Below are 17,544 nucleotides of genomic sequence, written 5' to 3' on the forward strand. Positions count from 1 at the left end.
AGAATTACCGTATTTATTATTATATTTTCCGTGTGGCCTTCAACTCCACATTTAGAAATATCGACGGCGTATTGTCAATTAACAATGGTAATTTCTATGCTTTTGTCGATTCTATATATCTTGGTGAGCTTGAGATAAAGGTACCACAGAGACTGACACATCTGTTTCATACTGGGATAATTTAAAAGACGTTAACGGGAATCTAACAACCAAGCTCTATGATAAATGTGATGACTTTAACTTTTCTATCGTCAACTTCCCTTACTTATGCAGCAATATACCTCCATCACCTGCATACGGAGTTTATGTATCTCAGTTTATTCATACTCTATGTATGAACAATTTCTAAAACGAGATAAATTAATTACAAAAAAGTTTATGAAACATGAATATCAGGAGTCTCGTTTAAAATCATCATTTCGTAAGTTCTATGGTCGATACAATGATTTTGTCGGCAAATACAATTTTTCATTGAGTCGAATGCTGACTGACGCTTTTCATACTAATTGTTAGTCCATCATTTATACACTGAATTGACGACGGATTTTTTCGTGATTTCCCGATCATGACAAGCAGCACACGGCAGGTGTAACCGGTTGGCAGGAGATGCTCACTCCTCTGTCGTACCTGATCCCACCTCTTATGTTTTGGATGTCCGTGTTTGTTATGCTCCGCTTTTGAATTGCTTTATGGATTTTTGATCTTGAATACTTTTCGTTATTTCCATATGGTTCATTCAAAAATTTTATAATTTTTAATAATTTTATTTAAATCAGATCCTCTGAAACCCCAATTAAAACTTGAAAGAAACTTTTGAAAAATTTAAAAATAGCAAATTTTTTATTAACATCAGAAACATACACTTTTCAATTTTCCAACATTATATACCTGGTTAGATTTAGATCTTGGATGTAGTTCGTTATCTCAATATTTTTCATGCAACCATTCCCAACTATAAAATTAAATTCCAGGCTTTTTGATATAATTGACTGCTGGTTTTTTTTTATTCAACAAAAATGGAACTCGTTAGTTTACTACCTTGACATTGGTCATTTGCAAAATTCCTTTGCTAAAAACATCCTGATGGCACACAAAATTGATCTGAAGTTGACATAAAATGATGCTAGAATTTCTGATTGATAATATCTGTCTTGTTTTGATGACTAGGTTTTCCAAGAATCTATTGGAATTCTCAAAGGATACCAATTTCGCCCCGGTTTGGCAGACCTACTAGTATATCAGTATTCATATGAAGCACACTTGGTTTAAGTAAGGTCCGTACTTTTACGGATCTGGTTTTAATTTTACACATCAATATGAAATTCTGACTATCACTTGTCTATAGAAATAAAATCTTTTTGGATGATTGAAAACAATTTAACAAGTATATATTTTTTAATCATAGTGCCGTTGTGAATTCAAAGCATTATTTATGGACATTCACGCTGCGCTCTGTCCATGGGATCTATATTTCATCTAGTACATACACAGAAACATATACAAAATTCTTAATTTCCTTTATGGACCTAAAACTGTTTAATCTTTATTAAACAAAATAACTTGAAATCTATTTGTATTGATTTTAATCCTATAATAACTTTTAAATTTTACTTTAATTTGAATTTTGCATAGAATGATTGAAAATATTGACATAAAAATGGGGGGTATATGTGTTCAAAAGGCTTGTGTGTGAATTATATCTGGTTAACCACAAAAACGTATGTGTTTTTTTTAACCTTGTATATAATTCCAAATTTGAAAGAAAAATGGCTTATATGCAGTTAAGATTTTGAGGATTATTAGAAACAACAATATTTCTATACTTTTTTCTGGAAGACGTAGACAGATTCAACAATAATTTGTTAATGTTTCCAATAAAAAATTCAAATATTCTCTTGGCAAATAAATATTTTTGATTTTTTTAAGTTTGAAGATAAATATTATAGGATTTGGTGCATAGCTACATAAAATACGATATCACACGTCTTTATGTTCAATTTGACTGTAGAATTTTTAGAGTTATGTAATCTGAGACAACTTGTATGAAAATGAACCTGCAAAGATATGCATTTCATGGGTGTTTTAGTTAGTTAATGACTTATTCATGGTATTCAAATAAAAAAAAATTATCAATTTGAAAGAAATTTTTGAAAGTACGGATCTACCTAAAAGCCCTATAGACTGATGTATATATACCAGTAAACTTAAAATAAAAGACACAACAGAACCTGCAACAATTGTATAATGTTTAGATATTTCACTAACTATATGAAGACGAAAAAAAGTCAACAACAACTAAATTGTATGAAAGCGATATGACTCAATACTTAATGCATAATGACGAAGATGCTCCGGGTATAATCAATTTATAGACCAAGGGAGGCTACTGACAAATAGGTTGATTTAACGGAGATTTCAAAATCCCATTTAAAGTCAACATTTCGTAATTTCATTGTTATAACTGCCTTGTTAGAAACTGAAACCTATCAAAGGATCGTATATTGGCTTTATGTTTTATATTGAAATCGACTAACGAATGTTCCCTGAAAGTGATCTATACATAAGACTCACGACTGATGTTACCTGTCAAAACTGGACTCTTACTCCAGCTCGGCATTTGTTTTCACCTTTGGAATATCCAGGGCTTTGTATATTAGTATTATGCCCTCATTACATATTTGTATTGTTAATGGATTTTTAAGTTCGATCATTCTTGTTTTTAATTTTATTTTTTCAAATTATTGATGCCAGAAGGATATATGGTTTTCATCAAGCCCTTCAACCATTTAATGTGATATTTCAAATAAATTTGACACTTTTTATCCAATCTGAGAAACTATTATTTAATGAATTAGGAAAAACATTGCAACAGATGTTTTGTTTCCTTAACCCTGTTCCTCTGAAAAAGAAAACATTGCATTATTTATGTAACATGACACAATTGATAGTCTTTGCCATTGATATTATAATTATTGTTATTATCCAAAAATGTCGGAAAAAGAAGTAATATTTAAATTATCTTAAAATGATCTCTTTAAGGTGAAATATTCCTCTGCTATTAATTTCAACATTTATTAAGTTCCCAACACTGATTTTCATCAATAAAAGTAAGATTAATTCAAATAGTTTAACGTATGATGTATTGTTTCCTTTTTTTCAGAAATTCATAAAATGTCTAATATGATATGAAGAAAAATTGATACGATAAATAGAAAGATAATTAATTTCATATCTCACCATTAAATTAAAGATATGAGTTTTGTAAAAAAAAAAAAATACCATCTACCTAAATATACCTGTTTAATTCATATTATAAAACATTATTAACCGTTGTTTTTTTTTTTTCGATCAGAACATTTTTTCTTTACTTTTAAAATAAAAATGCAGCAATCTACTGGAGTAATCGTTTTTCAAAAAAAGAACAAATGTGAATTGATTGCTTTCAAAAATTTGCATCTGAAATTTCTGTAACAGTTTAAGATATCAATATTTCTAACATATTTCAAAATTGAATGAATGGACTATATAATGGTCCTCCTTATCAAACTCGGGTAAAATAATGAATTGGATTGCTTGGAATAATATCCTTTGAAATTATCAGCGGGATTTTACACCTTAATTCAGTTGACTTTATTGACGCTATTAACTTTCATTGTAAATTTGGATTCTAATTTCAGTTTGCAGCTATGATAATCACATGTTAAGACATCAAGGAGAAAGACCAGTCTTTTCTTCTAAATTATTAGTATTGTACCTTTCCAGTTACTTTTTGCAACCAACACACCAGCAAACAAGATACATCCTCGTAACTGGGCAGTATCCACCTCTGCAGCTTAGTTCTTCCCTGCAATAATTATAACACTTTCTCTCGTTTCTACTCAACGGACCATTGCAACCATGTCCTGCCATGACAACTTGTGTAGAGGCTAGAAAATATTCAAAAGAACACAATGCCGTCCATTCACATTCCTTTGAAATCTTTAAAAAACTCAATTTTCTCTAAATATTTGAATTTAGTTAAATTCAAGAGGTCCATGAAATGCAGCACTTAACTCCTGAAAAATATTGTAGTTATTATAATGCGCTTTAAGATTATTTTTGATTTACCTTTCAAAACTTTCTAAATGTATATTTAGCTCAAAATGTGTCCGTGTAAAGCCTTTTAGTTTATGTTTATTGACATTTACAAAAATAGGGAAACTAAATTCCTTTGCTATTGATACTGTGTTATGAAAAAAATTATTATACTGTACATACCAATCAAGCACGCACACAACACAATGAAATGGACTGACTTCATCCTAAAGGTTGAGATTTGAATCTGTTGGTGAAAATATTTCGATTAGGTTAAGGTATCTCGTGCTAAAAATATATTGAAGTTTTTCAAAAATTTATCGAAGAATTACATTTTAATGATTAGCATTGCAGCTCAAAACCAAACGAACTTTTAATCCCAAACACCAAAAATAAATAACTTAAAAATAATAAAACTTAATGAAAGGTTACTTGGAGTCATTTTATTGTAAGTATTGTTTTGATTTTTTCTGAAATACGAGGAATTCTGTTGAGCAGGCTAGTTTAATTGCAAGACATTTGTTTTGAACGTTTCATAATACATACCACTAAATGTTCGAGCTGTCTCTGGAAGAGGTGTAGCTTCTGACAACACTATGTAGAACCTAAGGAAGACATCTTTTTATACTCTTTTTCAGTGCCAGATGTCAGCTGTTTTGCAAATATGCCTATTCGTTATATCATTAATGACTCTCAAATTTCATAATCCCATTTAACCCTTACGATAAACTGTAATTGATTCAGATTCTATCCACACGTCCCGACCACGTGACCTACTCCACTGCAGCTATTTTTAACTATGTAAAAATGAATTGAAATATAAATATATCTCCATATATTTCACCGTATTTTCAAGTATTTTTTATTATTAATTTGGAAAACACAAAATACCATAATGATACATATTGTCTTATGTTTTTCATACGAGAGTTGTTTGGAAATTATTGAGACAGTTACTTAAACTCTATAACGAGAACAGATAAATTCAGGAAAATTAGTCAACATTTTATAAAGAACGAATAAGAAGGATATGCAGGTAGCGAACAGTATTCAATATCAAAGTCCAGAAAACAATACAAAATAAGAGCAGAGCAAACAAGGGCCTCCGAGTTGGGATCAGGTGCCATGGAGGAGTGAGTATCCCCTGCTGACCGGTCACACCCGCCGTGTGCCCATTGTCATGATCGGGAAATCACGGGAAAATCCGTCGTCAATTCAGTGTATAAATAATGGACTAACAATTAGCATGAAAAACGTTAGTCAGCATTTGTCTCAATGATAAATTGCATTTCCCGACAACGTCATTGTATCGACCATAGAACTCACGAAATGATGACTTTAAACGAGACTGCTGATATTCTTGTTTCATCAACTTGCTTGTCAATTATTTACCTCGTCTTAGAAATTGTTCATACGTAGAGCATGCTCTTGCGTATCGAGATATACATACTCCGTGTGCAGTTGATGAAGGTATAAATATTGCATAAGTAAGGGAAGTTGACGATAGAAAAGTTAAAGTCATCACGTTTATCATATAGCTTGGTTGTTAGATTACTATTAAGGTTTTTTACAAGAAAGATACATATTCAAGTAAAATATCCAAGTATGAAACAGATTTGGCAGACTCTGCGGCATCTTTTATCTCAAGCTCACCAGGATATATCGTATCGACGTTGGAATGGGGATTACCATTGTTAATTGACAATACGGCGTAGATATATCTAAATGTCGAGTTGAAGGCCATGGCAAGTGTTTTCTTCTTTTTACGCATAAGATTTTTCACAAATTCTGCTTCATATGAATATAGATTTAGGTCTGCTAATAATGGAGCGCAACTGGTACCCATAAGAATACCGATAGATAGTTGGAATACCAGGTCTCCAAAAACCACATAGATATTTTCAATCAGAAACTCAAGCATCTTTTTTTTATGTTAACTTCAGAGTACTTGTGTGTACTATCAGAATGTGTTTAAACAAAATAATTTTGCAAATGACCAACGACCAGTAAATTTACGAGTTCCATTTTTATTGAAAAAGCAGCTGTCGATGATATAAAAAAATTTGGACTTTAATTTGTCGTGGAGAATGGTTGTGTATAAGTTGAAAAGTTGGAAGTTTTTAAGATGTAAGTTTTATGGTCAATGCAATGACCGTGTCGGCAAACATAGCCTATCGTCATGTCAAGTACTCACTGTCGTTTTACATACTAATGTTAGTTCATTATTTGCAAAACAAAGATTTTTTCTTCACCCCTTCTGTTTTGTTTTTGGAGTCTGTATTTCCTCTGTTTCCGGTTTGTATTGTTTGAATATAGTTTGAGTTTGAATACTATTCGTTGTAGTAATAATTAATTTTTGTTGCCTTCTTTTTTATTGAGACTGCAGATATATTCATAAAATATTAAATAATGTGCAAAATCTTTTCAAGAATTAACAGCAATTCTTAGAGACTGTCCAATTTCCTGTTGTATCTGAAAAAAGAAAAAAAAACTTTGAAAGTGTATCATCTATGTAAAGTCAAAACTTTTGATTATAATGCAAGAGTATTAAACAAAACATGCTTGAAAAAAATCGTAAAATGAGTTTTAAAATTTGATAGACATTGTAAAAGTGTGTAGTCTAGAGTTACGACTTAAGGAGTTGTTCCTTACGCCGTGGGTTCGAAATCCACAGTGATACGTGAACACTGGTCATTCGAATGCGACCGTATCAATCGAGATTTTGTGTCGCAGTAGGTACTGGCATGAAAAAGATTCCTCACTGCTCAATGGTCCTGAGTGCCGAGTTTAGGTCAAATTTTGCAGATCTCAACAGTCGAGTGGTTGCATCTCGTAACGACTGAAGAATTATCAAAAGGGAAATTAAAATAACAAATAAACACCCAGACAATCATTCTTTTTGATATCATTGACAGCTGCTTTTCTATAAAAATGGAACTCATAAATTTACTTACCTTGTCATTGGTCACTTGCAAAATTATTTTAACACATTCTGACTGCACACAAAGTACTCTGAAGTTGACATCAAAGAGATGCTTGAGTTTCTGATTGACAATATCTATGTGATTTTTTGAGACCGCATGCTCTACGTATGAACAATTTCTAAAACGAGGTAAATTATTGACAAGCAAGTTGATGAAACAAAAATATCAGCAGTCTCGTTTAAAGTCATCATTTCGTGAGTTCTATGGTCGATACAAAGACCTTGTCAGAAAATACAATTTATTATTGAGTCAAATGCTGACTGACGTTTTTCATACCAATTGTTAGTCCATTATTTATACACTGAATTGAAGACGGATTTTCCCGTTATTTACTGATCATGACATGGAGCACTCGGCGGGTATGACCGGTCAGCAGAGGATGCTCAGCCCTCCATGACACCTGATCCCACCTCTGATGATTCGGAGGTCCGTGTTTGCTCTGCTCCTATTTTTTTTTTATTGTTTATGGGCTTTGAGATTAAATACTGTTCGTTATCTCAATATCCTTCTATAACTTTAAAAATACTTAGATATTCTTTATTGTGGCATGTGTTGTTTTGCAATAATTATGTTTAATCTGATTGGGTTTGGTATTCCATTTTTTTTTTGTAACTAGTATATAAAATTATCGGCTTTGACTGGGTATCATACCGGTTATTGTTTTCACTATAAACATGCAATTCTATATAGAATAAAAAATCGTAAAAAATCAGGTATTTGTTTACATGAAAAAATATTTAGTAGGAGGTGTTAGACATTACCTGTCATATTAGCTGACACCAAAAACAGGGTACCTACTCGGCATTTTTGACTTTTCAAACAGGGCAACCCTCAAATCCACGTGTTTTCAATGTGTTTATAAACATCTCGAGTGCACCACACGAAGTAGCCTCCTATGCCCTGATAAAAATAGTTCCTGTCAAAAACCTTTATTCATCACAGAGTACATAACATTTACTAGACACAGGTAACCACTTTGTAAAATGGCTTGGAAGAAAATAGAAAAAAAAACATCTCAAAAAAAGGAAAAGCAAGTTCATTTTGATTGGTCAATTATCTGTGTGATACCTTGAAGATTCACAGTCCGTCCAGAGTCAGCGCCATAAGTTTGTCGGGGTAGCCAAGTCACAAATGTAAGTTTATGTGTTTTTTTTAAATTTTTTTCCTAAAATTCATATTTATTGTAACGTTAAAAGGTTTACTGCCATACATATTTGGATATTATGGAAATTTATTTTTTATGTTCAAGCATAATCTTTGTAATTAATATGCACGTGGGTATTTATTTTGTTTGGCTATACCATTCAATTCTTGCTATTTTGAAGGTGATGTAACTTATTTACTAGTGTCTTTTAAAATGAGCTTGATATATCTTTGAGATATTTGACATTATATTTATGTAAGATACTGTTATTTGTAGCTTTTATCATCGTCTTTGCTATTCATACTATACATGCACAAAGATGTAAATAAAGAGAATCAACTGTTACAGTTCCTTTCCATGGTGTATTACTATTGTTGGTTAACTATGCAAAGGGCCGAATATGGAATCAAAGAGAAAAATATCCTTTTTAATTTAATAATTGGAATTTATCTTCCTGATTGTTTTAGCGGCCAACACACAACGGCACACTAACCACCCCAAAACGCCTGGCAGTATTCACTGAAGGAACAACGAACAACGGACCATAGCAACCATGTCCTGCCAATGGCGACGTGTGTGGAGGTTAGGAAATTGTTATTGTTCAACATAAATTTATATCTCATGATTAATGGGTCACACTATTGATTATTTCTATAGCAGAGATTTCTTGTAATTTTTCAAATATCATATATAATATATATGGACACAACGAACGGTATTAAAGCTCACAAGTCCAGAATGAACCCTCTCTACTCTGCACACTAAAGCGTTCTGCTTCTATGGTATTTTTCTCAGTTAGAATGAGAATGATCTGTCCCTCGTTATAAATTCCAATCAATTGATATTTACTGAATTTACAATTAATTCAAGTATTCTTAACCTTTTAGAATGCCAAGATAATTTAATTGAATATGTTTTGTACATGTATTTTCTCCATGGAAGTAAATAAAAGTGATTGCTGTTTACTGATACTGTGTTTGGACATTTTTATTTGGGGTAAATGCCAAATACCATAAACATGTATTGAAAATGAAATGGATAAGCCCAATGTTTACACCTTTATTCAATATAATTTTCTTATTGTCCACCATTTTGCACAGGCGAAGAGAGAGTCATTAAACAATACAACACCCGGCGCGGATCCAGAAATTTTTTCCAGGGGGTGGGGGGTTCACCCCAGTCCAAAAAAAAATCCAACCCAGAAATTTCTTGACAAGCAAAAAAAAAACAAAAAAAAAATGGATCTCTCCCCGACTAAAAAACCTATTTCGTAGGGGATGTGGGGTGTGGGGGGTTCGATGACTTCTACTGCTTCAAACCTTTAACTTAATATATCAATTTAACACATATTTGTAAAGCTCATTATATAAATTGTATTCTAGAAGAACTTGGATTTAACGCTACAAGTGGTAATCCTACTTATACTCATACTTCCCTTTCTAAGGAAGAAATTCTTCAAAATCAAATGTTAGTTTTGAACATTTTAAATATTCCATAGAGCCAAAATGAATTTGAACTACCTTAAATATATTGGATTTCAAACCTTCATAAGAATCCTTACAACCAAAGATACATTGCGAGTTCCAGTAAATGTTCAACCAAGCCTCTTTCGTTACTCCTCACTAAAATATTGACAGTAGTGAAGGAAAAACTTCAAGAGTACTATGCAACTATATATTCAGGAAGTGGTGTGAATCAGATGTGGATACTAATAAATTCCAAAAAAACTTTTGGACAATTTGAAATCACAAGGTCTTACCAAAATCAACAGCTTAAAAACTTACGACTTTTCAACTTTATACACAACCATTCCCTACGATAAATTAAAATCCAGGCTTATTGATATCATTAACAGCTGCTTCTTCAATAAAACTGGAACTCGTAAATTTACTTACCTGGTCATTACTCATTTTCAAAATTATTTTGTTAAAAAAGATTCTGATTGTACACACAAGTACTCTGAAGTTGACATCAATAAGATGCTTGAGTTTCTATTTGACAATATCTATGTAATTTTTGGAGACCAGGTCTTCCAATAATTTATTGGAATTCTCATGGGAACCAATTGCGCTCCGTTATTAGCCGACCTATCTTTGTATTTATATGAAGCAGAATTTATGCAAAATCTTATGCATGAAAAAAAGGAAACACTTGCTGTGGCCTTCAACTCGACTTTCAGATATATCGACGACGTATTGTCAATTAACAATGGTAATTTCCATTCCTACGTCGATACGATATAGAGAGCTTGAGATAAAAGATACCACAGAGTCTGACACATCGGTTTCATACTTGGATATTTTACTTGGAAAAGACGTTAATGGTAACCTAACAAACAAGTTATATGATAAACGTGACGACTTAACTTTTCTATCGTCAACTTCCCTTATATATGCAGCAATATACCATCATCACCTGCATACGGAGTGTATATATCACAGTTAATTCGAGACGCAAGAGCATGTTCTACGCATGAACAATTTCTAAAACGAGGTAAAATATTGACAAGCAAGTTGATGAAACAAGAATATCGGCAGTCTCGTTTAAAGTCATCATTTCGTAAGTTCTATGGTCGATACAATGACCTTGTCAGGAAATACAATTTATCATTGAGTGAAATGCTGACTGAGCTTTTTCATACCAATTGTTAGTCCATTATTTATACACTGAATTGACGACGGATTTTCCCGTTATTTCACGATCATGACAATGAGCACACGCGTACGGCGGGTGTGACCGGTCGGCAGGGGATGCTTGCTCCTCCATGACACCTGATCCCACCTCTGATGTTTCGGAGGTCCGTGTTTGCTCTGCTCCTATTTTGTATTGTTTTTTGGACTTTGATATTGAATACTTTTTGTTATCTCCATATCCTTCCATATTCGCTTTAACGGGGGGGGGGGGGGGGGGGGGAGTGGTGCCTGCGTTTTCTGAGGGGAGTCCAAGGTAACTTTTTTCTTGCTTTAGTATATAGATCTAATAACCTTGCAAATTCCAGGGGGATCCTGACCCCCCTCCCCGACCCCCCTCTAGATCCGCGCATGCAACACAGGAGCAGAGCAAACACAGACTTCAATATCAACGGAGGTAGGTTGAAGGATTGAGCATCCCCTGCTCACCGGTCACCAACAATATCTAACAGTCTAAATCTATGGAACGCCGTAACTGCCTTATGTGGAGAACTTTCATTATATGATGGTATTTTGTCATTATATGATGGTATTTTGTCATTATATGATGGTATTTTGTCATTATATGATGGTATTTTGTCATTATATGATGGTATTTTATCTTTATATAATGGTATTTTGTCAGTATATGATGGTATTTTGTCATTATATGATGGTATTTCGTCATTATATGATGGTATTTTATCATTATATGATGGTATTTTATCATTATATGATGGTATTTTGTCATTATATGATGGTATTTTGTCTTTATATGATGGTATTTCATCATTATATGATGGTATTTTGTCATTATATGCTACTACTTTTCTTCTTTATACTACTTTTCTTCTTTATACTACTTTTCTTCTTTATACTACTTTTCATTATATGCTACTACTTTTTTGTCATAATTTGAACTCTCGATCATCCAGAGGCTTGTCTCTATAGCACTTATTTATGGAATCCGGATAGGGCCACGCAGTTCACTATCGCATCATCGCACCATCGAGATTTGAGTCGATGGTACGATGACGCGATGGTGCGATGACGATGAAGCGATGGTGCGATAACGATGAAGCGATGGTGCGATGACGATGATGCGACGGTGCGATAATGCGATGGTGATGGTACGATGAAGCGATAATGCGATGCCACGATAGCGATGCTGCGATGGTGCGATAGACACGATATAGCATCGCATCATCGCTATCGCGCCATCGCATCATCGCTATCGAACCATCGCAGCATCGCTATCGTGGCATCGCGTCACCGCATTATCTCGATCATCCAGAGGCTTGTCTCTATAGCACTTATTTATGGAATCCGGATAGGGCCGCTGCGTGGCCCTATCCGGATTCCATACTTATTTATGGAATCCGGATAGTATGGAATCCGGATAGGGCCACGCAGTTTACTATCGCATCATCGCACCATCAAGGTTTAAGTCGATGGTGCGATGACGATGAAGCGATGGTGCGATAACGATGAAGCGATGGTGCGATAGTGCGATGACGATGATGTGATGGCGCGATAGTGCGATGACGCGATGGTACAATAGCGATGCTGCGATGCTGCGATGCTGCGATGGACACGATATAGCATCACATCATCACCATCGCGCCATCGCATCATCGCTATCGCACCATTGCAGCATCGCTATCGTGCTATCGCGTCATCGCATTATCGCTTCATCGTACCATCGCATCATCGTCATCGCACTATCGCGCCATCGCATCATCGTCATCGCACTATCGCCCCATCCGGATTCCATGGGATAGGGCCACGTATGGAATCCGGATAGGGCCACGCAGTTCACTATCGCATCATCGCACCATCGAGGTTTAAGTCGATGGTGCAATGACGCGATAGTGCGATGACGATGAAGTGATGGTGCGATAACGATTAAGCGATGGTGCAATAGTGCGATGACGATGATGCGATAGTGCGATGACGATGATGCGATAGCGATGCTGCGATGGTGCGATAGACACGATATAGCATCGCATCATCACTATTGCGCCATCGCAGCATCGCTATCGCACCATTGCAGCATCGCTATCGTGCTATCGCATTATCGCTTCATCGTACCATTGCATCATCGCCATCGCATTATCGCACCATCGCATCATTGTCATCGCACTATCGCTTCATCGTTATCGCACCATCGTCATCGCATTATCGCTTCTCGCACTATCGACTCAAACCTCGATGGTGCGATGATGCGATAGTGAACTGCGTGGCCCTATCCGGATTCCATAGCAGTTCACTATCGCATCATCGCACCATCGAGATTTGAGTCGATAGTACGATGACGCGACAGTGCGATGACGATGAAGCGATGGTGCGATAACGATGAAGCGATGGTGCGATAGTGCGATGACAATGATGCGATGGTGCGATAATGCGATGGCGATGATGCAATGGTACGATGAAGCGATAATGTGGTGACGCGATGCCACGATAGCGATGCTGCGATGGTGCGATAGCGATGATGCGATGGCGATAGTGATGATGCGATGCTATATCGTGTCTATCGCACCATCGCAGCATCGCTATCGTGGCATCGCATTATCGCTTCATCGTACCATCGCATCATCGCCATCGGATTATCGCACCGTCGCATCATCGTCATCGCACCATCGCTTCATCGTTATCGCACCATCGCTTCATCGTCATCGCACTATCGCGTCATCGTTCCATCGACTCAAATCTCGATGGTGCGATGATGCGATAGTGAACTGCGTGGCCCTATCCGGATTCCATAAATAAGTGCTATAGAGACAAGCCTCTGGATGATCGAGAGTTCAAATTATGACAAAAAAGTAGTAGCATATAATGAAAAGTAGTATAAAGAAGAAAAGTAGTATAAAGAAGAAAAGTAGTATAAAGAAGAAAAGTAGTAGCATATAATGACAAAATACCATCATATAATGATGAAATACCATCATATAATGATAAAATACTATCATATAATGACAAAATACCATCATATAAAGACAAAATACCATCATATAATGATAAAATACCATCATATAATGACAAAATACCATCATATAAAGACAAAATACCATCATATAACGATAAAATACCATCATATAATGACAAAGTACCATCATATAAAGACAAAATACCATCATATAATGATAAAATACAATCATATAATGATAAAATACCATCATATAATGATAAAATACCATCATATAATGACAAAATAGCATCATATAATGACGAAATACCATCATATAATGACAAAATACCATCATACAATGACAAAATACCATCATATAAAGATAAAATACCATCATATAATGACAAAATACCATCATATAATGACAAAATACCATCATATAATGACAAAATACCATCATATAATGACAAAATACCATCATATAATGAAAGTTCTCCACATAAGGCAGTTACGGCGTTCCATATAAATCGAACATTTTCAGATATCAAGTAGCACAAAACATCGAAATTTTGTGGTATCACCACCAAGTTCAATCGATCAGTTTCACTGTTATATTTTTGAACTTCTTTTGTCAATTTTGAATTACTGAAGCCATCTGAAAACTATACAGAGTTGAAGATATATATATATATATATATATATATATATATATATATATATATATATATATATATATATATATATATATATATATATATATATATATTGAGGTCAGACGACAAGTTCCTCAAAAACATGTTTTGTATCTCTTGGTATTATATAAAAAAAATATTCATATATGTCATTCCCTTCTGATTTCTATGTTTTCAAAATGTTTTGAATATAACTACACCAAAAAATGTGAAATAGACCATTCAAAAGATTACCCATAAGGGTTATATAAGAAATGTGACCCTGTGGTATATTCTCCAATTGCCTGGTAAGGTACCCTTTTTTGCGAGGAATCTTGTTTAAGTACGTATTCTCCAATGACAAATTCCTAGGAAAAATTATATATTTTTGAGGAGCGTATCGTCTGACCTTAAAATATCTTTAAGATTGTTCCTTCTGTACTTTATGGAAAAATAGTTTTCTCATACGCTCTCATTTTCATCGTCTTGACAGTGATCATTTATAGTTTTCTGCTCAGTGTATAGATACTTAATTTGTAAGGACAATAGGAAATTTTATGCGGTTATCTGTTATTGGGAGATCTTTATTAAAACTTTTCAACTGTGAAAAATTAAAACTTGTACGTTAATTATGATAAAGGTAATAATACTACCGCTTATTTTGATGACTTTGCGAATGAATATGCTTTATAATTTGTGTTTCGGGAATATATAATTAATAAAAATTAAGTTATGAACAAAGAACTGATGCTTTAATAGTTTAATAATAGTTAATTGGCATATGTCATGTAGTCTTTTCACCCTTTTCCTGAAACAGAAGAAGCTTGCTTTATAAATATTTATATCTCGAAATCTTTTCTCAGAATGGAGAATATCATATAAAACATTTTAAACTTTTTTTCAATTTTATTTTTATATACATGATAAAGCATCATAGAGGAAAACAAAATCAGTTATTTTTACCATTAGTGTTTTACCTGTCCAGTTACTTTTTACAACCGACACACTTGCAAACACACCAGTCCGACCCACAATATCCCCCTCTACAACCGAATTCGCTCTGACAGTAATCACTGCACTTCTTGTCATTGTCATATATACAGTAACAACCATGTCCAGCCGTGACAACTTGTACAGAGGCTAGAAAAGAAAATCATATATTATAAAGTTATTGACTAGGTATAAGGGCAACATATGATTTGTTGGACCTGGATGTGGAAATGTTGCCCTCGGCCACAATGAACAAATGTTGTGTTGGCCGAAACCTGGTCTACAACTGTTTTGTTAGTGGTAGTAAAAGATGTAACATTTCGCACTTCATCTAGGGACCTTTTTCAGGGTCTGACGTAGGCTATACACGTTTTTCGTTACGCTATGTTGACTCCAATCTTGAGACCTCAGTCAGGGTCTGATGTAGACTATTGACCTTTTTTGTTCCGCTCTATTGACCCCACTTCGGCCAATCTATACGCTAGATTGACCATGACTGACCAGACACAGAAATGACCTGAAATGACTGGAGTTAACGTAAACTTGTCAATTAATTACTACTCCATTAAAATCTCGAGCGAACCTTTATTTTTCAACTATTTTTTTTTTGTTTCCAAGAGTTTCTAGAGGTCTCTAGAGTGAAGTAAACAGAGAACATTGAATAAACACAATTATCTAGATTTATCAATATATAAACAATGTCTTTATGAATATGAAAATGTCTTTATAAAATTCTGTCAGCATGCAGCATGATTATATAGATATGCGACATATTTTTATCAATATCAACAATACTTATGTTGACGTGCAACTTTCCAAACTTATAAGAAAATATGATTTAAATGTGAATACCTTTACCTAAAAATACCAGTATTAATGAGACTTATTATTGTAAACATTCAAGATAACATTCCGTAGACATGGGAATTATTTCAGTCAAAATGCAAGATACTTACCAAGATACTTTTTTTTATCTTAAAAGCTAGGATATTTTAATCGTATATTCACTAATTATTTGCACTTAAGATAATTGGAATGAAAAGTTTTGAAATACATGTTGGGAACTTACTTTGAAGAAGATCTCGATTTTAGTTCCTCAGTTAATTAATTTACTGTAGCTAATTTCAGTTAACAATAATAAACTATAATAAATGTTTGAAAGGAGTGTTATTTCGGCAAGGGATGTTCACACCTCCATGTCACCTGATGCCACCTCTGATTTTTTGGAAGTAAGTGTTTGCTCTGCTCCAGTTTTGTATTGTTTAATGGACTTTTGAGCTTAGATACGGTTCGTTATCTCCATATATTTCATGTATATTTTAGGTAAACAGGCTCTTTTGTACGATAAAATATGTATCTTATTTTCCGATTCTAGAAGTTTAAAGAAAAATATATATATTTTATCAAGATTATTTAATCAAAATTATACAGTACATACCTATTAAGACCACGCACAACACAATTAAAAGGAGTGATTTCATCTTGAAGGTTTGGATTTAGATCTGTGATTGAAAATACTGATATCAGAATAATTAAGTTAATTTGCTGAAACCAAAAAATCAATGGACAGTTACACGAAAATTAAAAATGATATGATTATTATAATGAGTAATTGCCAGCATTTAATAAAGAATTCATATAAACATATTGAATACTAACATATGCATAGCACAACATAAGCGTATTTAAGGAGGATAAAAACAGTGAATTGATGAAAATGAAAAGAATGTTAGATTATATTTGCCATCTTTTTATTATTTTTAAAACGTATATGTACATACCAATGATTCCTAAGGCAGTAGTAATTAGAGGTGTGTTTCTGCTGTTTCTCACTGAAACATGTGAAATCGTTGCAAATAAATGTTTTTATAGCTCCTTCCCCCTGCGGCAGATGTAAGCTGTTTTGAAAATTGCTTTGTAGCTAATGCTATGATAATTTTCAAATGACATAATTTTTAAATCTGTGATAACATGCCTGACAGTACAAGTATCCTACATGTATTCCATGCTCATATTCTGCACAGGTAACATGTGCTACTAATGCTTTAGAATGCAGTAGAAAACGATAAGTAATGATTTAAATTTCTAAATGCTTAGCTTT

General features: G+C 33.8%; 1 long non-coding RNA gene across 1 annotated transcript; it reads right to left on the minus strand.

Annotated features, from left to right (window-relative positions):
* Positions 1-3,894: 3,894 nt before the first annotated feature.
* LOC134238360 (uncharacterized) lies at positions 3,895-17,335 on the minus strand. Its single transcript, XR_009985982.1, has 3 exons — positions 17,225-17,335; positions 16,882-16,945; positions 3,895-3,926 (listed from the first exon to the last, which is right to left on the minus strand). It is a non-coding gene; the product is annotated as an uncharacterized LOC134238360 (long non-coding RNA).
* Between the last annotated feature and the right edge of the window lie 209 nt (positions 17,336-17,544).

Source organism: Saccostrea cucullata, unplaced genomic scaffold (genome assembly GCF_032062105.1).
Source record: "Saccostrea cucullata isolate Sc308-1 unplaced genomic scaffold, CSIRO_AGI_Scuc_v1 ctg787, whole genome shotgun sequence".
Taxonomy (NCBI): domain Eukaryota; kingdom Metazoa; phylum Mollusca; class Bivalvia; order Ostreida; family Ostreidae; genus Saccostrea; species Saccostrea cuccullata.